The sequence below is a fragment of the Triturus cristatus genome, chromosome 2_1 (genome assembly GCF_964204655.1).
Source record: "Triturus cristatus chromosome 2_1, aTriCri1.1, whole genome shotgun sequence".
Taxonomy (NCBI): Eukaryota; Metazoa; Chordata; class Amphibia; order Caudata; family Salamandridae; genus Triturus; species Triturus cristatus.
Genome location: NC_140581.1, coordinates 583842410 through 583870353, shown reverse-complemented (window position 1 = coordinate 583870353; position 27944 = coordinate 583842410). Strand labels below are relative to the sequence as shown.

Genomic DNA, 27944 nt, shown 5'->3' with positions numbered 1-27944 from the left:
CTATAGTGATACGGGCCGTACACACGCTCTGAGAGCGTGTGTACAGTCCGTACCACGCGTACTCCTACGGCACCACTACTATAGTGATACAGGCCGTACACACGCTCTCAGAGCGTGTGTACGGGGCGTTTCACACGCTTACACTGGTGATAGGAGGCGCACACGAAAGGAATGGAGGTCTCCGACTCGCACAAGGCTGTACATCAAGTCATTGTCATTGCAGACTTTCATGTGCAGGGCCTAGGTGTGTCAGGCAGTGATATTGCACATGACTTCTCATGTAGTTGCACAATTGATGTGTGATGACCTGTGTACACATGTCATGTGTGATGGGCCACTATGTGGCACACTTCCCCTTCACACTTTGCACATGTGTGCCTGTAGTACAAACGTGTCAAGCACAGCATCACTTGTATGGCACAGTCACCACCACCCGCAACTGTCCCCTGATGCCAGGGACAGGGACACTAACAACTGACATTTCACGTGCCCCGATGTGACTATGTCATGTGTGTGTCATGTGTTCCCATGAGCTTGCTGTTAGTGTTCCGTCAACTACATCTGATGTTGCTGCATCCAACATGTGTCTGTGTGGAGATGGGCATGGCACACATCTACGCACACCATGCCACATGTGGATTCCCACGTAAGCAGGGTCTGTATGCATCGGACATGATATTTTCACATGAGGACATATCTGCGTCGTCTCAATGTCTGTGTTTTCTGTTTTCACGTGTACCCCTTCATCGCAATGTATTTGATCTGTACATGTGACCTGTGCGTCTAGCTTGCCGTGAGCTGTCTGTATGAGAAGACATCCTTTAAATGCAGCTATGTGGATGTATGTCACTCCTGTGATGTCTCTGGCTGTTCACTCAGACTGGCCCCCAGCTCGTTTCAGGGCATGTCATGTAGACTTGCCAATAAACGGGTGTATCAGGCTTTTTGTAGGAGTATCACCAAGCTGGCATATGTGTCCTGGATGTATTGCACAGACCAGACTCTCTATTCAGCTGATGTGTAGTAGCAGTTTAGCATGTGCTCTGTTCATTGACATTGATGTTGTTATGCTCTCAATCTTCGTTATTCAATACAATTTTCTGCAGGGCACCGCCTGTCCCCCGACCAATGCCAGACTTGGGTGCCATGAGGGAACGTGCCTGCATCCGACGTTACAGATTCACTCAACAGTTGATTGAGACTTGACCGACAAGCTGGCACCACACCTCCAACCACGACACAGGTATCCTACTGCGCTGACCCCCAAGATGAAGGTGATGGCAGCCCTACATTTTTTTGCCACAGGTACGTTTCAGTTCACCATAGCTGATGTTGGTGGCATGTCACAGACAATGTTCAGCCGTGTCCTGCGTGATGTTTTAGCAGCCATGTTGGAGCACCTTGATGAATTCATCCATTTTCCTTTCTCCTGAGGAGTTGACAGGTGTCAAGGGTGATTTCTATGCCCTGGGAGGGATGCCCCATGTCATTGGGTCCATTGATGGGACACATGTGGCTTTGGTACCACCACAGTCACAGGAGGCAGCCTATCGCAACCGTAAACATTACCACTCTATAAATGCCCTTGTGGTGTGTCTTGCTAACATGCTGATTTCCCATGTCTGTGCACGTTTTCCAGGGTCAGCACACAATGCCTACATCATGAGGCGTAGCAGGGTGCCACAAATGATGCTGCGGCTGCACAACGAACAAGCATGTCTTGTTGGTGGGTATACTCTGTTTGTCCTGTGTGTTGCGGTATCTTTGGCTCTTACGACATCTCCTGACCCACTTATTTACATGATTTTTCCATGTAGGGGACTCTGGCTATCCCAACATGCCATGGCCGATGACACCTCTCCACAACCCAAGATCAGCTGCAGATCACCGGTACAACAATGCACACGGGCAGACCAGGCGAGTGATTGAGAGGACGTTTGGCCTCCTAAAGAGCCGATTCCGGTGCCTTCACAAGACAGGCGGGTCCCTCCCATATGCACAGACGAAGGTCTGCAAAATCTTCCTCGTGTGCTGCATGCTGCACAACATGGCAGTGGAGAAGGCAGTGCCACTCATCCTGGAGCAGGATGAGCAGGAACATCCACCCGTGGAGGATGAAGGGCTTGGTCACGAGGCAAGTGAGGAGGAGGATTATATCCGGAGTCAACTCATACGCAACTTCTTCTCATAAGGGTGAGTCATTGGGTCTGAGTTTGCACGCTTGTAGCCTTGGGTGGCACGTGTTACAATGTGTGTGTCCAGCTGACTGTATGCTAAGTGACTTAGATGTGTGTTCTGATGTGTCACTCGAGTGATGATGTCATTCCACACATTTTAGCAGAGACACTTTCTTTTAAATTAGCATGGGGACAACATTGTTCATGTTTAGTAAATGACCATGTATGCTGAGAAAAATCTTTTAGCTGACTTTTTGTGTGTCTGTTATTCCCAGGTTCTTGCGCATGTTGTCTGCTCGTGTCATCGTTGTCCTCCTGCTATTCCTCATGAGTATTGCAACGTGTGCTGAATCAGCGTTCCATGCACAGACATGGGGAAATGTCATTTTGGGTAAGGATTCCAGCAAGGCATTTTGGGGGTGGTACGTGTTTGGAATGTGTGGGGACTGCTTCTCTGCATGTTGTGTTACCATGCATACATGTCGACTCACCATGGGGCACATAACATGTAGCATGACTCCCATGAATTGATAGTCACCCTTCGTGACAGTCATCTGTAATGGATTTTGGATTCTGATGAAGGCATCAATGTGTGTTAAACTTCCCTCTGAAACATACGGGATGCTACGGGTGGACATAGAGTGGGACATCCCCATAACAGGCTCAATGGGGAATTGCAGCATCTCCGTGTGCAGCAGGAGGTGTTTGGCTCATCCTCTTAACTTGTGTGCCAGTTCATTTGGATCTACAACATCCGTGTTGTGAAGGGGGTGTCCAGCGTAGGTCCCACATGTTCAGTCAAATGACCTGTGAGTCTGTTCATATTGATGCATTTCCCTTAGTGTGAGTTTGAGTAATAAAGGTGTTCCTCACCCTCCAAAGTGCCTCATCTCTGTCAATGCAGGTCTCTTGCCACTTTGCATGCGTCATCTCTTGCATAGTTGTCAAAGATTGTGCATATGAGTGTATGTGTAGTTCGGCAACATGCATGCAGTTCTTCATGGCTAATAATCTCTATTGTGCATGAAGTCCATGGTTGTGTATGTATTTGTGCAGGTTGCTCCCCCCAACGGGCCGTCAACGCCTGCTGAGGGTGTGTCTCCTGTGCGCAGCTCGGCCTTCTGTTTCCTGATCCTGTGTCAGTCATCTTTGGTGATTGTTCATCCATTTTCTCTGGGTGAGCCATGAGTAACCTGACACTCCTTCCTTTATGTACGTATGTTGCAGTTGTCCTTTCTGACATCCTTGTCTTTGTGTGCTACTTTCGGCCTAGTTTCCAGTACATGCCGCCTGCTGCTGCGGCCCCTGCGGCAAGGGCCCACCAAGTTCCCGGATTCTGCAACCCACACGCCTCCAAGATGCTCCTCCCTTCCTCCCTCCACCCATTCATTAGGCTGTCATCAGCTTGTCTGTGCCACTGTTGCGGCCACACGGTGCCAAAGGCAGGACCGTCAGCGCATGCAACATGCACATTGCACGACCCTCATAACACAACAGTCTCATGTTGCAGGCCCCCTCCAAGCAATGTCTAACCGAAAATCAACCGCCTGCTCTCAGGCATACCCTAAGCGCACACACGACACCTTCGCATGCTGAGTGTGCAACTCCAACTGCCTACACAGCGCTGCCCCGCATTCCAGGCCCTGTCACACCAACCAGGTCATGTCCCTCCTACTCCACACCGGCTCCGTCCAACAGCACGCCATTGGACTCTGTTACCTCCTCAACACAACAGGCCCACACATCACCTTCATGACAGTGACCTGGATAAAAGCATCCTCAGCACACAACTTCTTCATTGCCATCTCAGACGGATACAAGAGCACCCGCAGGGACAGCACTAACAATCCTGGAGGATGAATTGATATCTATTCCCAAGTACGCACTCAGGGTCACAAATCCGGTTTGGCACAAACCCCTTGCAAACCCTCAGAGTAACACTCATCTACAGATCTCCAGGCCTACATCCACAATTCCGCAAAGCCATCAACACGTCCATCTTCACGCACGCCCTCGCATCCACAGGATACATGTGGCTGTGGGCCAGGAACTTCTGGCTTGATGAGAACCACACCAGCATCCATCATTGGTCCATCCACATTAGCATCCACGTCTCCGACAAGCAACACACTGCCACACACCCCGCTACCAATCCCCCAAAGATGCTTGATGTAAGTCAACACAGACATGCTGTGTGGGACACTGGAACCAACACCACCGCCACACCCTGCAACCTCACACACTGGATCAGCAACTGATCCAACAATCTAGCCACGTTGACGGACTTTCCTGTGAGGCACATCAACAATTAAGCCACCTGGGACAAGGCAGACCTACTGGACTCATACACGTCTAGCAGGACTCTTGTGCACAGCTTGCAACACAAATAACCATCAGTGGCCTTACAACCCTGGAAAACGGCACACACAGCCATCACCATATCATCAGCAAGGACAATTGGAGATCCTTCAGATGGGGCCGAGGCCAAAAATCCGCACGACATCAAGGAGCTCATCAGCATTGTGAGTGCACTGACATCAGCTCTCCATCCAAAAGACACCCCACCCTTGCAAGGCTGAGCCAATCCCTTGCAACTTTCTACCACTGCAAGCTCATGGACATACACGCAAGCCTTGGCACACAGAGGCAGAACGCACTATTATACGCGGGACCAACCCCCCTCAGGTTTTGGACTTCCATCATCAGGAGATACAGCACCCGGCTCATGTGCAACATCCCCTGGGGATCTCCATCAGGCCCCTTCCCACACAACATCTCAACCACATCATTCCCCATCCTTGTAGCCCCCGTCCAGCACGTCATGTATGTATCATTGGAGTTAGCCACATTCCATGGTAGATAGAGGCATGCAGTGACCCAGGCCCTTCTTACACAATGGACGGCAGGAACGCAGGCTCTCAAGGAACATCACCATGCTTCCCTAGCCAGCAAATGTCATCAGGAAGACAGTCAACGAGCAACTGACAAACTTCCTCCACGCAAAGAGCTCCAGGCAACCTACACAAGACCATCTTCCACAGTAATCACCCCACTGTAACCGTCATCATTGCCACCAACACCGACAACTTTGCCCTGCTCAACAATGGTGAGGCCACCCCCCTTGACCTCTCCACAGCATTATACACGATGTGCTCACACACTGTCAGCTCACACATCTCCAACACTGGTATCCAGGGATGGACCAGGATGAAATCACCAAGTAGCTCACCAGCAAGGCCATGGGAGTGGGACTCAAGCCTTAAGCATGTAGTACAGTGGCGTCATCTGGCACATGGCCCAGGGCTCATCTCTCAGCGTGTCAATCTTCAATGTGTCCATGACCCCCCTCTCCACCATCAAATGCGCACACAACCTCATCATCATCTCGTATGCCATTGACAGCCAGCTGCTCCTCACCAAAGACATAGCCATTGCCAGTTCCAACCTTCAAGAAGGCATGAGATCCGTTGATGAATGGCTGAACATCAGCCACCTGAGGCTGGACTTGGCCAGGACTGAGGTAATCATCTGAGGATGGTCCCCTTACAGCTGGGTCAACTCCTTGTGTCCCACCCGCCAGGGCACTGCACCAGCACCCAGTGGCCACGCCCACAAGATGGTGTGCATCATGGACTCGTTGTCACGGTGGCCGGGGAATTCTCTCCTCAGGATGACGCTGATGCTTAATTGGGGTCCACCTCCCATCCGTCCCCAGTCCGGAGAACGTGTAACACACACGGACTATGGAGACAGGTGGGCGAGGGAAGGAAGGGAAGGAGCAGCTGGGAGAGGGACCTGGAACGAAACAAGCACACCATAAGACACCCGTCAGTAGTGACCCTCCCGTTGCCTCCCCTCCACTCTGTAGTGAGTTCTCACCTGCTACCTTCCCACCCGTGTGACGGAGGGTTCTCCGGCCTGGGCGGTGTGAAGCTCAGTTGATGCTAGCACTGGCTTACAGCCGCAGTGCCAGGGTGGACCCTTGGGACGGGTTCGGTAGGGCAATGGGGCGCGGCCTCCTGGGAGCAAAGACCAGCACTTAGACGGCAGTGCTTGATGCCCCAGAGCGCGTCCCAGAACAGGGTCACTCACAGAACAAGGAAAATCGCCTCCCTGAAGGCTAAAGGAAAGAACAGTACTCACAGTTGTGTAGCACTGAAAACGGAGCGGGCGCTGCTACTCTGAACCCGGAACTCCATGGGCAGAGGAGCGCCCTTGTTCGCGCTTCTACTCGGGACCCGGCACTCCGTGGGCAGAGGAGCGCACCAGTTCGCGCTGCCACTCTGAACCCGGTACTCCGTGGGCAGAGGAGCGCGTGAGTTGTCTTCAGGAACAAAACTGGAACAATGAAGGCTTTCAGACGCGTACCAGCTTCGGGGCTCACCGGCGAGGTTTTCACCTTCGCGCTACCACTCTGGACCCGGTGATCCTTGGGCAGAGGAGCGCCGATGGTGCCGTCCGGGAGTCTGGGACGCTGAGGCTTGGGAGCTCCCCGCGGTCTTCCTCGCGTCGGAGGTGGCGGCGAGGTTGCACCGCTGGAGCAGGGGAGTCAGGATACAAAGGACGAGGGTGAGGCCGAGGACGTAGGGCTAGAACGTTGCTTCCAGACCAAGAGAGCAATCTGGACAGGCAGGAATCATCGGCACCGCTCGTTGCTCGTCGGCGGCTTTAACCGCTGTCGCGCTCGACGCAGGTCACGTGGGGCTTGTTCCGACGAGCGTTCTGGGAAATGTAGTTCCCCCGGAGTTCGTTCGGCGGGGAAGGCGTTGCGGTGATGCGAGCGGCGCGCTACCGGTCCTCGCCACCTGACACTCGTCGCTCACAATTGCCATGCAACTCACCAGCATCTGTACCTCATGCTGCAACACCCTCCGCATGATGCACATGATCCACAGATAGATCCACTCCAAGGCAAGACAGACCGTGCCCCAGGTCCACGACACCAGCCGTGTCAACTACAGCCCCGCCCTCTACGGAGCAAGTACAGCCAAACTCCCAGTAAAACTTGTCCACATCCAGGGTGCATCTGCACACCTCAGCTTCAACATCCCGCGCCCCAGCCACATCACCGTCCACCTGAGATAGCTGCAATGGATCACTGTCTGCTGCAGGATGATCTTCACACTCCTCGCCCACACTCAGGAGGCAGTCCACAACCCCAGACCCCAAACCAACCTTGGACATCTGTTATCCAAGACCCCGTTGGGCCAACTCCGTGCATCCAACCTTGCCCTGGCCACCATTCTTCACATCCACCGAACTCCAGCATGCAGGAGATTGTTCTCCCACCTGGCCAAACATACCTGGCACTCCCTCCCCGGGAACCTCCACATGAGCCATGACCTCTACGCCTTAATGATACTCTTCCAAATTGGTCTGTCCGCACAGTATTCCAAGCCCCCCCCTCAGCAGCTTGAGGCCATCACAGGTGAGTATTGTGCTCCATGTCTGTATTGGATGATACATTTTGACCCATGTGTGTCCTGTAACGGACTCAGATCCCAGGGTATGGATGGCTGGAGTTAGTTCAACACTCAGGCATAGTTTGACATTTCCCCACACGTATGTTGTGGACTCATGCAAAATGACTGCAATATCTAATTAAAGAAATTTAGTTTTATTCTCGGTGGGGGGCGTGTTTTGTGGGAAAAAGATAGGTGCTATACAGTGTGCCTAGAATCCAAAGTTCACAGGGGGAGATGGGATCCTTGGCATTTGAAGTCATCAGTGTCCAGAACACAATGTTTGTCATCATTGGTCAGACTGTGACCAGCAAGTCCATGTGGCAGAGAATGTCAGTGAATGAGGTGATGCTGTTGCGCATGAAGGCCAGGTGACCTGGGAGATGTGGATGGTCCGCTGCCTCTCACGGTCTTTTCCATGGACGACCCACCTTCCTCGCGGGACCCTCAGATGCAGGCCTTGACGATGTTTGGGACGCTCCGTCGGACTAATTCTCCTCCTCCTCCCTCCCTGTGGCTGGTGGTGGTCTTCGCCTGGTGGCACAGGGAGGGTTGCCCATGTTGTCGCCGATCCGACGGAGTGAACGGTTTATGTCCGTTTGCACCGCCAGGAGCTCAGCCAATCTTGCCTCCATCCGTCCTTGGTGTTCTTGTTGACTGGCGTGTTGCTCGGCCTGCTGGTTCTTAATCTCTGTGAGGGTCTCCATTACCTAGCTGATGGCCCTGGTGTCACGCCGGTATGCGTCCATGATTTGAGTATGTGTGACATACCGGTCCCTTCAGCTGGCTGGTCAGGTTCTCGCCTCCGCCTGTCTCCACTCTCACCACCCCTGCCCACACGAGCCTGGCCTGCCGTTGTGGGCACATCGGGTCTACGGGAACCCTGAGGGATGGCAGTTGCGGGGTTGTCTGCCTCCTCCTGGGTGCCCGGCGAACCTTGTCCCTCCAGGTCAGACTGGCTCAGTTGTTCAGTGCAGGCAGGGCTCCTGGGTGTCTCCAGGGATGTGGCAGGAATGGGGGTGGTGGTTGGCACAGATGTTCCTGAAGCAGGTGCTGCAGGGGCTTGGACACCAGAGGGTCCAGGTGGGTTGGGGTCATCCGTGGAGTGTTGAGAGGCGTCGCTGCCGGTGGGCTCAGGTTCCTCCCGTGCCTGGGACTGTGATTCTTCACCCCCATTGTTGGGGGGAGATCCATGAGGTTGCCCTGTGTGTGAGAGAGAGACAATGTTAATGCTGTTTCATACGACATCCATGTTTCATACATATTCAAGTTGGCACAGTTCCCCCAGGTAGTTGTATGTGCCTAGCATTCTCCTCAATGTTCACTTGTGGATGGGTATGTTGCGGGGGACAGATTGATATGTTCTCCTGAGTGTTTGACATGTAGGTTTTTGGCTTGGATGCTTCTTTGGCTATGGATTGATTTTGTTGTGTCACATGTCCATTGCAAGAGTGGGTAAATCCATTGCCTGCCCCGGGGGTGTGTGCTTGTGTAAGGGGTGTGTGTGACAGGGCCTGCTGGTGGGTGTAGTGTGATTTGGCAGTAGGTCTCCCAGGTGATGTATCTGTCCCCCCATGGAGCATGCTGCCATGACAGTGAGTGTGAGTTCGTGTCCTAGATATCTGAGCTTGTTGTGTTGGTGTTTGAGTTTGCAGTGGTCACAGGAGGGCCTTGTGCTGCCTACAGCAGGGACAAGTGTCAGCTACCTTGTCAGTACTTAGCCAGTCCCTGTGCATTGAGCATGGTGCATGGGTATGTACCTGGGCCATATGGGCTGAGGGCAATGGTGTCTGATTCAGAGTTGAACAATGTGTTTTGTGAGTCCCACCCTCCCAGCATCCCGGACATCCAGTCTTGGGTTAGTGCTTCGTGTAGCCTGGGACATGGCATGGCCTTGCTTTGTGAATGGGGCATACACATGTTAGTGGCATGAGCGTTGTTTTTGAGTGTGGTTGTGTCCGGTGAGGGCTTGGGGGTAGTTGCATGCATTTTGTGTAGTTGGGGTGTGGATGCCATCCCCCCCATGTTCCAAGAGTTGTTTGTGTACTCACCAGGCTCTGGAAGTCCTTGAAGTCCGTGTACTCCCACCGGCAGAAGCAGGGCCATCACCTTCTCCTCCCAGGGATGGTAATGTACCGGTCTGCGGGGCAGCCCACCTCCAGTGATGTTGCTCTGGGCGTAGTCCTTGTTCATTTTCCGCTTGACTGCCCTCCGCAGATCGTACCATCTGGCTTGGCATTCATTCCTGGTCCTTCTGATGGGTGCAACAGCATTCACCCTATCGACGATCCTCTGCCACAGGCGTGATTTTTCGGCTATGCTGGTCTGTCTGACCAATGTTCAAAAGAGCTGTGGCTCGACTCTGATGACTTCGTTGACAAGGATGTCCAGCTCCTCCCTTGTGAACTTTGGATTCTTGTCTGTGGGCATGGTGTGGGGTGAGGGTGTGGATGGTTGTGGGTGTGAATGTGAAGGTATGTGTGGGAATGTGAAGAGGGGGTATGTGTGAAGGAGTTTGTGTGAAGGTGTATATGTTAAGGTGTATGGGTGCAGTTGTTGGGGTGTGCTCTGTAGCTGCAGTGAGTCTGTTGCAAAGGCTCATGGTTTGTGTGTGTGGGCCCTTTTTATTGGTCCATTTGTGGGTGTGCCTGAGTTTGAAATTTTGGTGGGTGTGTTATAAGAGGTGGTTGTGAGTTTGGGCCTCTGTTTGCCTGTTTGGATGTGCCAGGTCTGTCATTTTGATGTTTTTTCTACTGTAGACGTGTTTTGTGGTGTTGTGCGAGTCGAATTGACCCTCCTTGTGCTGTTTTACAGTGTCCTGGTTCAGTACGAGTTGTTTTCGCGTATGTAAGGTGCGTACATACGCGATGTTGTTGTACCGTGCTCGCATATGCAATGTTGTTGTAAGGTCCGTACATACGCGATGCTGGGGGACGGGGCTGGGGTACGGTGCGTCCAAGTACGGGGCTGGGGTACGGTGCTGGGGTACGGTGCGTACAAGTACGGGGCTGGGGTACGGTGCGTCCAAGTACGGGGCTGGGGTACGGTGCTGGAGTACGGTGCGTCCAAGTACGGGGCTGGGGTACGGTGCTGGGGTACGGTGCGTACAAGTACGGGGCTGGGGTACGGTGCGTACAAGTACGGGGCTGGGGTACGGGGTACGGGGCTGGGGTACGGTGCTGGGGTACGGTGCGTACGTGTACGGGGCTGGGGTACGGTGTGTCCAAGTACGGGGCTGGGGTACGGTGCTGGGGTACGGTGCGTCCAAGTACAGGGCTGGGCTACGGTGTGTCCAAGTACGGGGCTGGAGTATGGTGCTGGGGTACGGTGCGTACAAGTACGGGGCTGGGATACGGTGCGTACAAGTACGGGGCTGGGGTACGGTGCGGACATGGGGGGGGTACAGTGCTGACATACGGGGGGGTACGGTGCTGACATACCGGGGTACGTGCGGACATACGTGGGGGGGGGGGCTGTACCACTCGTATCCCGGGCACAAGTTTACCCAGGATACGAGTGGTACAGAGTTCACTACGTACGGGACGTTTTACATACGCTTGTGTATTCGGAAGGGTGGTAGGGATCGTACTTGTACGCTCGGACATCAGTTTTACGATTTGTATGTAAAACTGTCCGGGTACGTCTCGTAGACCTTTTCCCGATACGATTCGTATGTATTTTTCACGTACGAATCATACTTCAGCGGTGGGACGGGACTTGTACGATTCGTACGTAAAAATATACGGATACGAGACGTACGGGAATTTTTTTTACCCGATCAGAATCGGCACCATAATGTCAAAATCAATTAAACATCTATATCTAAAAAATATAATATATATTCTTGATAATATTTATAAATAATTATTTGAATAACTTATACATTGTTTAAAACATATTAAAAATTATAAATACATATATATACACATACACCAATAATATAAATTAAAATTAAAAATATACATATAACTAATTAAATGATTACAATATTTTAAATCCTTTTAAAATACATATTACATTACATTAAGTAAAACAGTAGAGAAAATATTTGATAGCGGAGAAGATAAAAGAGGACTCCAGAGAGTACAACAGTAGAGAAAGTGTTCTATAGCGTAAGGGTAAAAATTACTATTGCCACTCCAGTGAGTGCAACAGTAGGGGAAGTGTTGGATAGCGTAGGGGTAAAAATGATTGTTCCAACTCCAGTGAGGTGAGTGCAATAGTAGGGAAAGTGTTGGATAGCAGAGGATTACAATTTACATACTTATCAATTAAATAATTATTAAAAATAAATAACCAATTAATAATTAATTATTTATAAATTCATCATAAAAACTAATAAATACATATGAATAATTACTTTTTTATAATTAAATTACTTCCCGCCCTATTCCCCTATAAACCCACAACCCGCTCATAAAAAAGACAATTAATACAATTATCAATAAAGTAATTAATACAAATTAATAACCACATTTTTAATTAATACATTATTTATAAATAATAATAAATAAATATTAATAATTACGTTATTAAAATTAAATTACTTACCACCCTACACCCCTATAAACCCACAACCCACCCCTAAAAAAAGTAATACAATTATCTATTATATAATTATTATTAATTAATAACCAATTAATAATTAATTATAAATTAATTATAAATACTAATACATAATTATTATTACTTACTTTATTACAATTAAATTACTTCCCACCCTATCGCCTATAAACCCACAACCCCCTCCTAAAAAAATTACACAATTTATATAATTATCTATTAATTAATTAATATTAATTTAAAACAATAATATTATTCATAATAAATTAATTATATATACTAATAAATAAACATTAATAATTACTTTATTATTATTAAATTACTTCCCACCCTATACCCCTAAAAAATCACAACCGGCTCCTAAAAAAATTACACAATGTATATAATTATCTATTAATTAATTAATATTATTTAATAACCAATTAATAATAAATTAATAATAAATTAATTATACATACTTATAAATAAACATTAATAACATTAATAATTACTTTATTATAATTAAATTACTTCCCACCGTACATACGGGGGTGGGGGTATGCTCCGTACATTCGGGGGGTGGGGGTCCGCGCCGTACATTCGGGGGGTGGGGTGGGGGTCCGCGCCGTACATTCGGGGTTGGGGGTCCACGCCGTACATTCGGGGGGGTTGGGGTGGGGGTCCGCGCCGTACATACGGGGGGTGGGGGGCCGCGCCGTACATACGGGGGTGGGGGTCCGCACCGGACATACACGGAGGGGGGCTGGGGGTACGGCGCGTCCATCTGCGGGGGGGCTGGGGGGGACAGCGTGTACATACGGGGGGCTGGGGGGGACAGCGCGTACATCCGCAGGGGGGCTGGGGAGGACGGTGCGTACATACGGGGGGCTGGGGGGGGACAGCGTGTACACCCGCGGGGGGGCTGGGGGGGACGGTGCGTACATACGGGGGGCTGGGGGGACAGCGCGTACATACGGGGGGCTGGGGGGGTACGGCGCGTACCGGGCCCCCAATTCCGCTCGCATCGCGGCGTACTTAGCTTTTCTGCCACTTTTTGGGTGCCGTAAAAATATTGTCGTCCGGACTGCTTTCGGTTCGAATCGTACTTCCTGGTTCGTGAAACGCAGCCTGAATGCGTCCCGACGTCACGTCGGCGCTTTCCCGGATCACATTTGTATGTATATTTTCGTCGGTCGGTGTTTTTTACGATTCGTACGGAAATGGTGTTTCCGTGCGAATCGTACTTGCATGTTTGTAATGTTTTTTTCCCAGGTACGAGTCGGACGGAGAAAACGCTCGACCGACGGTTCGTACCCGGTTTTTCCAGGATCGGAATCGGCACCTAAATGTATTCCTTCTGATTGTTCCCCCCCCTTAGGAATGTGATAGGTTTTTAGCTCCACATAGGACCAAACATCTTTGGAGTGCAGCCTCCTGTGGGAGTCATGTATCCCTGAACTGGTATCAGAGCACAGAAAAGAAAGGATTGGGGTGATATTGTAGGATTATTTTCAATAATATATACAGTTGTTAATTTCCATGGACTTATCTAATTGAAAAGTTGTTGATGTGATCTGTTTTTTTTTTAATAACAAAGTTGCTATAGACTTTTTCTAGGTACCTAATGCCATTTATGTTTTTGGGTCAGATTGACTTTGTGTCCTTTCTCTTTATTGTTTTCGATATCATCAGACATTCTGCGCCACTCATCTGCAGCAAGGAAACTGTCCCTTGAGGTAGTAATGCTTTGGTCTCCATAAGAGGCAGGGCCTAATTTAGCATGTAACTGAGTGTCAGTTTGTATGGAGCGCTCTAGAGTCTATTCTGACCTCTCCTCTGCCCAAGCACCATGATAGTGTGTTCTTCTGTGAAACTTCTTTGCTTTATGTGTTCCAAGGGGGTGTTCTTACTCCAGCATATCATGAAAGTGTGTGTTTCAATTGGGTCAATTTCAATTTATCTCGATATTGTGTATTTCTCTAGCAATATATGGTGATGCTGTTAACCACTGGAATCTTGTTTGACTGAGGAAGGCATTGTGCTGTATTTGTTGTTCCCCACTTTTGAAATTTGTACAAGTTAAAACTGCTCTGATGCTTAATTAGCCTTTAAAAGTTATTGGGTGACAAATACTAATTGTTAACCCTATGCATAGAAAGGACTTCTTTATGAATTCTCCTTGCACCTGCAGCCGACCTGAGTACTGGGTCTACTTACCCGTCAGTAGACGCTGTCGGATGGAACAGCGGAACAACTGTATCTTACCATTGCGAAAGACTTACCATTGAGGGATTTTCCCCAGAAGTGAACACACTGCCTAATTTGTGGGCCCTCTCAGGTGGGGTAGCTGCTATCACAGGCAACGTAGTGTGGAGACTTTTCAACTATACTGCCTCTGAACACAACAAGAGACATGCTCACTTCCCAAGGTTTAAGAGAAGCTATTACCTTTCTTATGCAATACTACAAAACTGGCCATAGTACCTGGGCATTATAAATGAGAAGGCTTGGATTTTCTCGGAGGGTAGACCTGCCCTGTGAGAATTTACTGCATGGACAATTTCTCCATCTCGGATGTAATTGCTCAGACTCAGATCTATGAGGAACAAGCTGATATACTGACAACCGAACAAAGGATAAATGATATCCGAGCACTCTATTTTAAACTGGCCTGCAAAAGAGCATGGTATAACATTCAAGAAGCATTACTTGAGACCAACTCCGAAATCTGAAACAAGAAGAATTATTTATTTTACCACTCTTTCGACAGTCTCTAACAGAATCAGCAGGATCATTTCAAAACATTAGCGAATATTGAATTCTGGTAGCTCCTAATAGGTAACACCATTGTTTTCCTATAAAAGGGCAACAAACATTAGGGACATGTTGGGGCACTCTAGACCCAAACTACACACTGATAGTCAGGGCCTACACTGGCACCGCTCACCGGTCCTGGTAAATGTAGTGTCTGATGCCTCACAAACATAATGAAGAAGATTTTCTTAGGGGAGATTATGACATGGCAAATATGCTGTCACACTAACCTCCGAAGTGAGAGTGTCATTTACATGATTACATGCCTTTGCGGGCTGCGATGTATAGGCATGGCAAACCGAAAAGTAAGAAGTAATATTAGATGAATGTAGACCAACACAGGGATGGCATCTCAATTCATGTAATATAAACACAGCATAATAGGATACATATCAGGAACGAAACAATGACAGTCTAAGAACATTACATTACATGTAGGTGAGGTATTTACTATCGCATGAGAAAGATTTGATCTGCACTTTACCAAGACATTGCAGAAGAAATATGTTGTCTGTCATCCTCATTCTATGCATTTCGGTAGGTTTTCTAGGCACATTGCATCAGATGCATGTAATTTGTTGAGCGTGGAAGATATGATCCTTTTCCCACAGAAAAGAGCCCGCAACTGATATTGTTCAGATGGCACGCTGACGATCAATAGGTGCTCCCACCGGTAAGGTCTCTTGATGAGGCTTGTCCTTAATATCCAACAACTGAATGTATTTGGTATATATACTCTCCTTATGAGTATGACTATAGAACCTTACTGCACAGCCCTGTCGAAGTCAGAAGCAATTTATACTCATAAAGAAACAATTACAGCTGCACATATAAGTCTCGTATTGGTGTCTACCTGTGTGATGCATGTGTTTGTGTTGTTTACAGTTTGATGTTTGACACAAGTGTAATATTGAGACTGGCAGCCTTGAAAGCATTGCTAGTTGTTCTGCCTTGTCTTTTCAGAATCACAGGCAAATACCTTGGAAGGTATTGCCTTGCAAGTGTATTTGAGATTTGTATGCATGTTTACACAGTTCATCTTAGTAAAAATTATAACTAGATGAAACGTTAGGTCCACTGTTTGATAGGTTGTTGGTCTTGACAAACGCCAATGACCCCGTATGGATATACCCAATGTGGCTGAGACATGTTGACCTTCAGAATGAAGGATTCTTAATTATGCCTATTGTCGTTCTTCAATTTTTAATCTTAACAAGGCTAACTGCAAATAAAGTTATTCGGCAAAAGCCTTAGGTCATTTTAATTTCACTTTCTCTGACTCTATACCAACCACAAATCATCATCTTATTATCAAAGATCTCCTTATGTGTTTCCGACTGAGGGATCCCACTCTAACTACCGTATGGGAGTTTCAAGTGAGGAGCAGCAGCCCAATGACGAAATATGCTACCTAGTTTGGTGAGAGAGGGACTGTGTCTTTTTTAATGAGAATCCTCTAGAAGACATTTATTGACCAAATAATGGTATAAATTCCCGTTCCACCCCTCTGCGCTAGAAAATGTAGCTTTAGGGTTAGTATAAAAAGTAGTCTTTAAGTGTAGGGTAGCTATTAGTTATGGATGAATGGTAGGAGTAGGACAAGATTTAAACTTAGGTACCATTAGGTGTAAGAGTAGGTTTAGGTTTGGGCAGTGTATGTATTGTTGACACAGTAGTTTTTTGTTTTACATACTTACCTCGTTGATATAGTGGTAGGTCGAGTTATTAGTCCTCATGTTTTTAACATGCAACCCTTGAAAAGCCTCCTAATACAGACTCCTAATCTCCTGCTTCTCCTTATCTGTTCATGTCTAATTTATATAGGTATGTGCAATTGTAATTTTCATGGTCGGCACAGTGCAGTTCCACAAATTGACACAGTACGTCTCCTGTAGGCCTTTTAGAATAAGTCCCAGAAAATTCAGATCTTTTCAAACTACATTCTTGGAAAACGCAGTGTTTCCAGCGGCAAAGGAGCATCGCCCCACTGCTTTTAAGCAATGTGACTAAAGGAAAAATAAAACGATAACTGAATGTTATTATCATTTTATTTGTTACAGCTGCTTTGCGTGTGGCTGGGCGGACGGGGCTGCTCTGCTCTCAGAGCAGGGCATGGGAGGAGCGGTGGGCACACTGAAGTGTGTATGACGCTATGGCTCGCTACCTGGGGCCAGCCAAAAAGTCATGCGCACTTTCCATATTTTCCATCCAGGCTACATTACAGCCTGGGTGGTGAACATGCTAGGCCCCTTGAGTGACGAACCATGGCGCTCAGACCAATCACAACACTGCACTGCAGCATTGTAATTGGTCTGGTGAGCCTGGGTGTGCTTCCTGGTTCCCTTTCCGATGTGGAGGAGAGACTGAGCAGAGATGGGGGACGTGACGATAAGGTAAGGGACACCATCCCTGATTTAACAAGTGTACAGGTGATTTACTATGTCAATCCGTGGAAGCTCTCTGCTCCGCAATAATAAAAAAATCTGCATTCTTTCTGCTTGTGGAAGAAGAACCAATTGTATCAAGGCTGGACCCTTAACAGAGTAGACATCATAATTTACATGAATATCCACACTCCACCTTAGAGTTATCAAGGAATACTGCCGATATTTTAGCCCTTTTACCTCCAAGGCTCAAAACTTAAGTAAATATAACTAAAGTGTAATAGACTCCCAGTGAAAAGGGGAAAAGAACAGTAACCAGTTGAAAAGTAGCAATTGACAGTAATGAAAGCTGAATATGTAAAAACTTCATTACTCACAGGTTAAACCAGAAGTAAATTGTCTACTAGTTAAAACACTGGTACAAACCTTTCCTGATACAAATAGCTGACTGTTACCTAACAGTTATTTTTATAAGGAAAACTATGTCTAGTTAATGAAAAAATATAAATACATGTTTCAAATACATACTTAAGCAAATAATGAAATTAAATATATACACATACACTTTTCCTTTTTTCTTTGCTTGATACCCAACTTATTTTTTCAGTTCTAAAAATATCACAACGTTTTTTTTTCCAAAAATAAATCCAAAGCCTCAAAGGTAAGCTTAAAAACATCCAGATCTGGGATTAATTCACCAAGACTGGATTGAACAGTTATAACTTCAGTCCTTATTCAGTCAAAGTTTTATCCAGCAGCCATTGTAGTGAACAAACAAAAAGAATGAAGGATATCCTCTTGCCTTCCAAAAATCAAAAGGCTGGAACTAAATTTTCACAGGGCACTATGCCTCAAATCCAAACAACATTTTAGACAAGGAAAGTGTGGTGGGGAAGTCAGTCCGATAGCAAAATCTTTCATTGTCAACAGAACAAATTGTGAAGTGTTGTCTCTATGCTCCTAATGTTTAATTATTCTGATCATACTAAACGCATTAGGCTGACACGACTGCAAAGCTCTCCACATCCAAGGACCAGCATACTTCAGCCACCATCTTTACTTCCACCAACCCTCCAGAGACCTTTGCTCCGCCTCCCTCACCCTTGTACAGACAACACACATCCTCCGAAGCCACAGTGGAGGCCGTTCCTTCTCCTACCTCGACGCCAAGTCCTGGAACGACCTCCGCCTCTAGGCATCACCCTCTCTGGCAGAATTCAGGAAGAGACTCAAAATCTGGCTTTTCTACTGAAGACCAGCAACCCAGCGGGTGAAGACCTGCGCTATACAAATATGAATTGATTGTTTGACCAGGAACTACGCCCTTATGCTACAAAAAATCTGAGATTACTTCTGTGCCCTTTTGTTTTTAGGCAACTCTCTGCTTGATCCCAGCCATAACAGGACTGAATGCCGATCTCTGAGCTTGAGCTGTAGTTTGTTTTGCTGCAAGCATTTATTAAGGATACGTTGATGATAGTTGAGTGAAACACATAAAAAAAAAACGGCACTGAAAACCCCACAAACATCCAACTAAATACCTGACACCAGATACCTATACCGAGTCTCCACAAGACAATGAACCTTCAGGTTTTTCTTTAAATTCAGATGATTGTGACATTTATAGCTTCAAATGGTGGAAGAAGGTCAGCTGTAGTTTCAAAGGCAAGTTGCATTGTGTCAGAAAATCTTGAATATAAGACAAAGTAATACATGTTTCAGGGGAAAAAGAAGGGTTTGGGAATGGACAATACTTTGTGTAATAATTTCTGAAATCTTCTGCCCAAAAGCCAGTCAAGCAATAGGGTTCTTTATTGAAATTTATTTATAATAGAATAGTCTTACTTCTGAAATGGATTACTTTCACCCCTCATAAGAGAAAGTGCTGTATTAGGATTAAACATTACTACAGGTTCACCTTATGTCATTATTTATTTTTATGATTTGAAAAGTTTTATAAAGCACGAACATGACCCTTGCGAGTATCAGAGCGCTGTACACAGAGGCAAAAGTAGGAATAATCTCCGTACAATGGAGGTCAACACTTTAAAACAACAAGGAGTAAACAATCAAGGTCATGTACCGCTAGTTCAGTTTCTCATATAGTGTAATATATTTCCTGTAACATTCAGCAAAACAATCATAGAGTGACTCATCACAACATAGTAAAATAAATGACAAATCTGTAATTGGCCCAAGAAGTATTCTTCTAGTATAGTTCCGGCAGGGCCCTAGTGTAAAATAACAATTTACCAACCAATCAAATCATTTGAAGTGAGGGGTCCTCTACCTGATCCAGAAAAGTGGTGCAGACGCTGAGTTTGCTGCCACAATCCTCCCCTGCCTATTGATTTAGATATTTACATTCATGCTGGAAGGAGTTGTCGGTTTGTGCTGACACACAGGTTTGACAAATGGCCCCTTGAGTATTTTATTTAAGGTCACGCAAAGAATCCACAGTTGACGGTTAAAAAGAGCGCGTCTACGCCATGGACGCCAAGCACATCAAGACGATTTCTGTGGATATGATCGCCTTTAGAGAGCCACCCTTTGAGGTGGCGCGGACAGCCTTCACTGTGGAGATGATGGCTCTCCCACCGCATCCTGCCGGCTCCAAACCTCGAGGGAGGGGCCGCGGCCCTGCCGGAAGTAGGTGTGCGCTTAGAATTCTACACCCTGCTCTATGCTTAAGACTCATATTTCATCTTTCCTGGTGTCATTCCAGAGCTCGAACGTGCAGTGAGGGGTTTTATAGTCCGTGTGCAGTGCAGCAGATGTCATTCCATTTGCCTAAGTCCTGCTGACATTTGGAGATGTGGATTAATTGAGCTACAGAATGAAATTTAATTAAAATTAAACACAGACTTGGCCATTGTATCTGTTCATTTCCTGCACTCTAGTGTGTACATTTGCAGTCAGCGCCACAGTTAATTTGTTTAATCAGGATGCAATGTGAGGGGAGCTGCACTTTATTTTAAGCTGAAAGGCAGAAAGCGTGGCAGATGCCAGGTTGGGTCTCATTACATGGGATGTAAGCTGTGTAAATGATGCTATGGATGTGCCTTTTGCAGCCACCTGAAGGGCATGGTTCTCCCGTTCAAAAACTGTAGGGAGCCGCTTCATCCAGACTGTCACATTTGCAGGTGAATATTGCTTGTTAGTGCTGCATTATACGTGCTGGGACGATTTAGTCTCCTCAATAACAAGCCGGCTGCAAACATGTCTCGAGGAGATCTATACAGTGCAATTGTTAGGCAGTTGGCAAGGATTTTTTTTTCTTATCTGCGGTAGAGCTAAAAAAAAAACTGTTCAGTTAGCCTAAGGGCACCTGGTGTGGATGTCTGCTAGAGAAGTAGCCAAAAGGCATCATTTAGAAAGGTCAACATTTTGCTGGAGGAAGCTTCACCTCTAGGGACCAAGAGTTGCTGCTTGTCATATCTGACAACGGTGACAGGTAACATGTATATTTTAAACTTGGTGCCTCCGCGTTTTTCAGTTTTTTTTCCTGCAGAATCGACGCATCTTGCGAACAACAGTGTTCAAATTAAAGTATCTGCTGCAGTTTCTGAAGGGCGAGTTCAGAAATCAACAGCTGTTTTCTTTAAAAAAAAAAAAGGGGGGGGGGGGGAATAGGTGATGGCTATGTGGCGCAAATGTCTCCTTTTCGGGAAGTTACCCGCATTTCTGTAAGACCCACTTCGCACAGCAGCCCTTTGCCAACATCAGAGTACCACCAATCAGCTACGTGGATGCTTTCTGCGCACAGTCGTACTCCATCCGGCGATGTTGCAATGGGATCTTGCCCCTCATCCCTATGGCGGCAACCAATCAGGGCGTGAGAAAAGCCACCGCGTGCTGTAGACATTTGCGTCTGTTTGAGGAGACGAATTGCAGTAAGAAACAGAGGACCACTTTTTCCGCGCCGCTCCTGTAAGATGTTGCATCTCCGTAATAGCAGGTGCATTGGTGATGGACAGTATCCCAGATTCAGAAACTGCTAATTGGAAAATGAAGACACCGAGAACTATTTGAGAAGATTTTATTTAAATGTGAATAATTTGCCGCAGTTACACCTACAGCATTTCTACGTTGTAATGAGATCTCTCTCTCTTGCTCTCTCTCCATATAATTCTTTCCTTAGTGGAACTTCCTCTATATATGAGACATACATAAAGGGCTAATTTCTTTCCTCCATTTTTTTTGCACTACAATCGGGAAGTGTGACTAATAATAGATTTGAATTTGCTAAGTGCATTTACTCCTTTGTGCCGCCATAAAGGGAATCTATTACTGTAAAATTGAGGCTTAGTTCTAAATTGCACCATTATGAAGTTTTCTTGCAGCAATGTTTTGTCTCTAATACACTTTCCCCATTGTAATTCTGTTGCAAACCTGATGTCTAGCATCAAGTCTCGCAATAATTATTTTAAATTGCTACTAGGAATAGTAGTCCTGGTGGGATATATTACTACCATTGTAACGAGATGAATTTCAATGCACTTGTAACCATATTACAGTGTATTATGAATGGAATCTTTGAGTCTCCGGTTTGCAAGAGGACGTGTAACACTGTGAATTGATTCTCTTATAAACTTTACACTTCATCTTATAGGTCTGGTCATTAAAATAAATCCGGGGCGGCGACAATATCCAGAGGGTAGCGCATGAATAATAGAGAGGGAAGCTCCCTTTAATGTCATATTTTATTAATGCTGTTTGCCACTTTATATATTGTTTTTATTTCCTTCCTCGAGCTCCTACTGGTGCTATGTATCCTAGCCCCAAGAGTGCTATTTAGGCCCTCTGGCGTTCCTTGGGGCTTGTTGTCTGCTGGAATTGACCTCGTCTTAAGTGGCTTGGCATGATGGGATGCTGATGGGGTCACTGTATGCATCTCTTCAGTGCAATATGTTCGACTCTCTATAGCACTTAGACGGTTACGCTGAGGAAGGCGGTAAAAATTCCTGGAAGTATCAGACTGTACCTATTTTCTACCTTTCACCGCTTGTGATCCACGTGTCCCCATGACACTTACATTGCAGTCTATGCACACCTGCCACCACCGCACGAAGGCTGTCTCTGTGTCTGGTGAACAATGTTCCCAGCTCTTATTTGAAGCCGTGCCTTGGTGCTCTGCTGTTCTCCCAGGGTACAAACCAAGCCTTCCTCCATTGCACTCAGCTCTCTCCTGTGCATACTTGTCACATGTAAGGGTAGGATCATTATTTTCCAAGCAGTACATTCCGACTGGTTTTGTACCAATACAGATTTTTGAGAAAAATAATGGTGAGCTTAAAGAGGCAAATATCTTTTAATTGGTATTTGGTCTGTTTTTCTGTTTCCTTAGTAAGGCTGTATAGGATGCTATTAAACAGCTGAGAAGAACATGAAACTAGGGGTGGTGTAGTTATCAAGCATAATGTTTTAGACAATTAAAAGGTATGTCTGTTTTTACATAGGATTTTAAGCTCAGATATAGAAGGCAACATAAGGACAAAGCATACATAAGTTTTTCTGGGCAGCAGTTGTGGTGCATGTAGTCAGTAATTACACAAAAGGGAGTTAGCCTGTCTAGAAATTAACTCTTAAGGACTAAGAGGTCATTATCTGGTCTCAAAAAATCTTAAGATGGTGGGATATCAACACCCAGGTAAATTGGTGCGTCCTGAAATCTCTTGGATATATATGAGCAGGTTCCTCACCCACAGGTACCACCAGTGGTATACTTCATCATCGGATCGTCACCCAGTGCACCTAGGGTGAGTGGGTGGGCTGAAAGCAGTTTGTAAATGGAGCTCTTTGTCTAAGAGATAACAAGTGCAACTTTAAATCGCCTTCAGGATCCTAAATCTTGTTTACTAGCAAGGTCCTTTGGCGAAAATAAAACAAGCATTTACAATGCAATGGTCTCGGCATTGGTAAAGTTAGAGCTATTGGCATTGCTCATGACATTATTTTTATTTATGTTTTTGTTTTTAAAACATTTAAAGAAACGGCATTGTCATGAGCAATGCCAATAGCTCTAACTTTAACAATGCCGAGACCATTGCATTGTAAATGCTTGTTGCAATATGAGGCCTATTGAAATTGATAATAACGCAGTCACCTTTACAAAATTTAGGAGAGTTGCCTAACCAATTGACCCGTCACACCATATTGATATATGTACGCTGCAGACCATGCGAATGAGTTTCACGTATGTTTCACACTAGCTTTATTTGTTATAACAAGGAAACATTCGCTGTAGGATTAAATCCAGAACAACATATTTGTGCCATATATTGGTATCGCCGCTGACAACTTTAGGACTACCGTCCTAAATGATTCCATTCATTTTCAAGCCACCCCTTACGGTTGCAGTAAAGCATTGTCCTGCGACCACAGGCATTCACGTTATGTCACGTTCCTATTGTCCCAAACAGCCAACGAAGCCACTCGCACGAGTTGCACACAGGGGTTGGAAATCCTAAGACTCCGTGACCCAACATGCTCTGTGGTGGCTTCCTGGACATTGTCAGGTTACCTGGTGGATGCTGAGGTCATGGCGCCTCTCGCACGCTCCTCTACCCCGGCGCTTTCCCTCCTGCGCTTCGCCGCAGCTCCCGGGAAACCTCAATGAGAACCTTCTAATGTCCCTCCCTCTCAACATGTCTGCGATTGGTTCGGATCTGGACAGGGCAAACTCCAATTGGCTAAAACGCGCGTTACAAAATACGTAGAACTGGACAGTGAGATAGAAAGGAGACAAGCGTGCGCAAAATCGCGAATCTCAAACTGGGCTGCTATTCACATCATCAATACACCATAGTAAAGAACTAATACAGTATCATAAAATTAACAGGTTCATACCTAACCAGTCGGGAAAATACACGCCCAAAATTACCAAAGCAAGAGATTATGAAACCTGTAACATCTCATTTTATAATGCATTAAAAGAATTACCAATTTATGTTCAATAGTTGAAATCGATGTAAATTTAAATTTAACTTTTCTTCTAGTTATGCAATCTATAAGTATGTTTATCAGGACAGAAATTTAAAACTTCTGTCTGCGCTCTTCGTGATCCCTACGGGAGGACCATACGTTTAAAGATGGCGGCCAAAACCCCATTTGAACTCCATATTCTGACATGGCGCCAACTTGTCTATTTTGAATATTTCTGCCTTTTTGGAAGCACCCATTCTTGTGGTCCTTGTTCTCAACTTAATAAACAAATCTCCTTTTTGCTGTTTCCAGAGTGAACGTTGCCTGTCTTATTCTTACGATAGGAATAGTGACTCGGATTTCTAGGAATTCTACACTGGTTAAGAACCCGTACATCTCATTATCATTAGTCCATTGTGTCCTCGACATATTAAAAGATAATTATTTAAAATCCATTGAAATAAAGGATTCAACAAGACTTTAAGGTGAAAAAACACACGGGGATACTACAGCCTGCATGGGTAAGTTTCGAATAAACTACCTTGACTGACTCGTGGAGAGCTCCTGCTTTCCACAACAAGTAAAGAGGAACAAGCCGAGGGCACCGGAAGACACCACCGCCTTTCTCCGAGGCAGAGCAGAAATGCCTCGGAGAAACGCAGCGGCATTTTCGGATTCGGGGGCGTGTTTGTCTTTTCTCTCCTCCAGCCATTGGCTGGAGGAGAGAATGAGACTTCTTGCAAAAAACACGCCCCCCGATCCGAAAAGGACGGGGCCTAATCGGAATGACTGACCTCTTCTCCAATGGCTGGCCAGCATTCAAGAGGCCAGCCAATGGAGAACTCCGAGTTCTCCAAGTCATTAAATCTCGGAGCTAGACTGCGCAAGCGCAGCCTTCGCAGCCGAGACCTAAACAGTGAGATGTTTAGTAGGTATAATAACCCCTAACATCAGTGGATCGACATGTTTCAGCCTGTGTCAAGTGCCCCCAAGGTTAAATTGGCTTTCTGCAGGTCTGGAAATGTACGTAATATACCTACGATATATAGTTGGTAACTGCCAACTCTGAGTAGTAGTTTATGCAAACATCATGAAGCATGCAAACATACAGACCAAAGTGGGCCTTTTCCTGTAATGGTCTATATCCTCTATTAATTAGGGCTTCATGAGGTAGTGGGGGTTGGCGATCCTTGTAGTCACACTTTCATCAAGGGACTTCACCCTCCCTTACACCTACTTTGGCTCCCGCACGCCTCCGATGCTAAGCCTATACAGACCATCGTTACCAACTATATATTGTAGGGATACCATGCACAGTTCCAGTCCTGAAGAAAGCCTATTGACCCTAGTGGCACTAGATACAGGCTGAAAACTCTCGACCCATTGATGTTAGGGGTCATTATACCCACTAAACATCTCACTGTTTTTCTTTTTGCCTAAGGACCTTGCTAATAAACAGGATTTAGGATCCTGAAGGCGATTTTAACTTGCACTTGTTTATCCTGTAGACTAAGAGCCGCGTTTACAAACTGCATTGAGCCCACCTACTCATACTAGGTTACTAGGTGCAGTGGGTGAGGATCTGATGATGAAGCTGCCACTGGTGGTACCTGTGGGTGAGTATTATAGTATTATACATATATATATATACACACATATGTATATATATATTCACTGAATAAACCATAGGTTTCAGGCACGTTATAGTTAGGAATCAGCATTTAAAAAACCTTAGAAATTCACTGAAAAAACCATAGGTTTCAGGGGCGTTATAGTTAGCTGGACTTTTCACTCGTACATAACCATTGAAATTCCCCCGTTATAGTTAGTTCAGCTACCTATAACTCGCGCGCACGCAATGCACTGCTGATGACGTCACATATTACATCACTCATGACATGGTCAGTGACATCACTCATGACATCTCAAATGACATCACTGATGACATCATCCTTGTGATAGAGTGGCAGACCTTCTCTCCCCCTAATATAATCTTTGATACACACATTCAAAAATAGAAACTAAAATTTTCAAAACAATGGACATACCAATATCAGTTACAACAACCTATTCAGTAATTCTAAGATCCACATACACATCCACTCATTCACCAACAGTCCTATACAGTCACTCATACATGTACCCACTCATCATATGTACTCATACACCTTCACATCCTGTTACACAACGCCACTCATCCATAGAGTTACTCACACACATAGTCATTCATGCTAATAAAGAATCAAACATCCATTTACTTGCATATACAGTTATTCACACACCACCACACTTACTTCTACAGAAACTTACACATACTTAGTCTTTTAAACAATCACTTATAGAAACACATACTTATTCATACAGGAACTCTTCCAATCTCTCACTCTCACATATACTCACTTGTATACACCAATAGTCACATATACTAGTTTAAAACATATGTAGTTACTCATAAAGACACTATTGAGACAGTCATTCACTCACTAACACACCCATGCACACACTCATCCACCCATACAGTCCTGCACACATGCTGTCTTCAACACATACAAACAGTGAGTCACTCATTCATGCACCTATGCACTACGTAATACCCCCACCGAACCATACAGACACTCAGACACTCATACTGATACTCAAAAAACCAACTAATAACCTATATAGACACTCATGTAGCTACTCACCAACCCATGCAGCCACTTATACACAAAGTGAGAGACTGATACAGATATTTACATGTTTAAACATTACTCACTAAGCCATGTATTCACTAAGATGCACTTAATCAGTCAGTTATACAATCAATTTTTTTTAAAAAAAATCATCCATTTAGACACTTATATACCCATTTATTCTTCCATCGACCTTGAGATATACATATATAAAACATATGTAATTTTCAGAAAAACACACATTCACTTGATGATGTCATCAGTGATGTCATCACTGATGTCATTTGAGATGTCATCAGTGATGTCATGAGTGATGTCACTGACCATGTCATGAGTGATGTAATATGTGACGTCATCAGCAGTGCATTGCGTGCGCGCGAGTTATAGTTAGCTAAATTAACTATAACGGGGGAATTTCAATGGTTTTGTACGAGTGAATAGTCCAGTTAACTATAACGCCCCTGAAACCTATGGTTTTTTCAGTGAATTTCTAAGGTTTTTTAAATGCTAATTCCTAACTATAACGTGCCTGAAACCTATGGTTTTTTCTGTGAATTTCAAAGGTTTTTTAAATGCTAATTTCTAACTATGCCTACAGAGATAGGACATGTGAAGAAAGAAGAAAAAACGCACAGAAATAAAAAAAAGAAATGAAGAAAGAAGCAACAGAAGTCCTCAAAGACGAAGAAAAGTGCAGGAAGAAGGATAACGTGCAGAAAGAACAAACAGAAGAGCAGAAAGAAGCCTTGTTGCAAAATCATCCTGTACCCTCAACTTTTTCAGACGGATACTGGTGGTAACTGAGTCTGACTAACCAGTACTAGAGCCAGTGCTATGTTAAAAGACACTCAGAATACAGTCAAAACACCTACATACACTAGGGAACACTATGCGTTGGGGTCCCCCTGTGATCAGCATGACCTCCTCTGTAAGCCCCTAGTATATAATAGGGCAGGGGATTAAAACTAT

The 27944-nt window shown here is 45.7% G+C and overlaps 1 protein-coding gene and 1 pseudogene across 2 annotated transcripts in view; one reads left to right on the top strand and one right to left on the bottom strand.

Annotated features, from left to right (window-relative positions):
* The window catches only part of KIAA0825 (KIAA0825 ortholog), a 2097552-nt gene that overhangs the window by 1680342 nt on the left and 389266 nt on the right, over window positions 1-27944 (top strand). The gene's annotated exons all lie outside the window — the stretch shown is intronic.
* Window positions 1-27944, bottom strand: part of LOC146865651 (large neutral amino acids transporter small subunit 4-like) — a 156369-nt pseudogene that overhangs the window by 102980 nt on the left and 25445 nt on the right.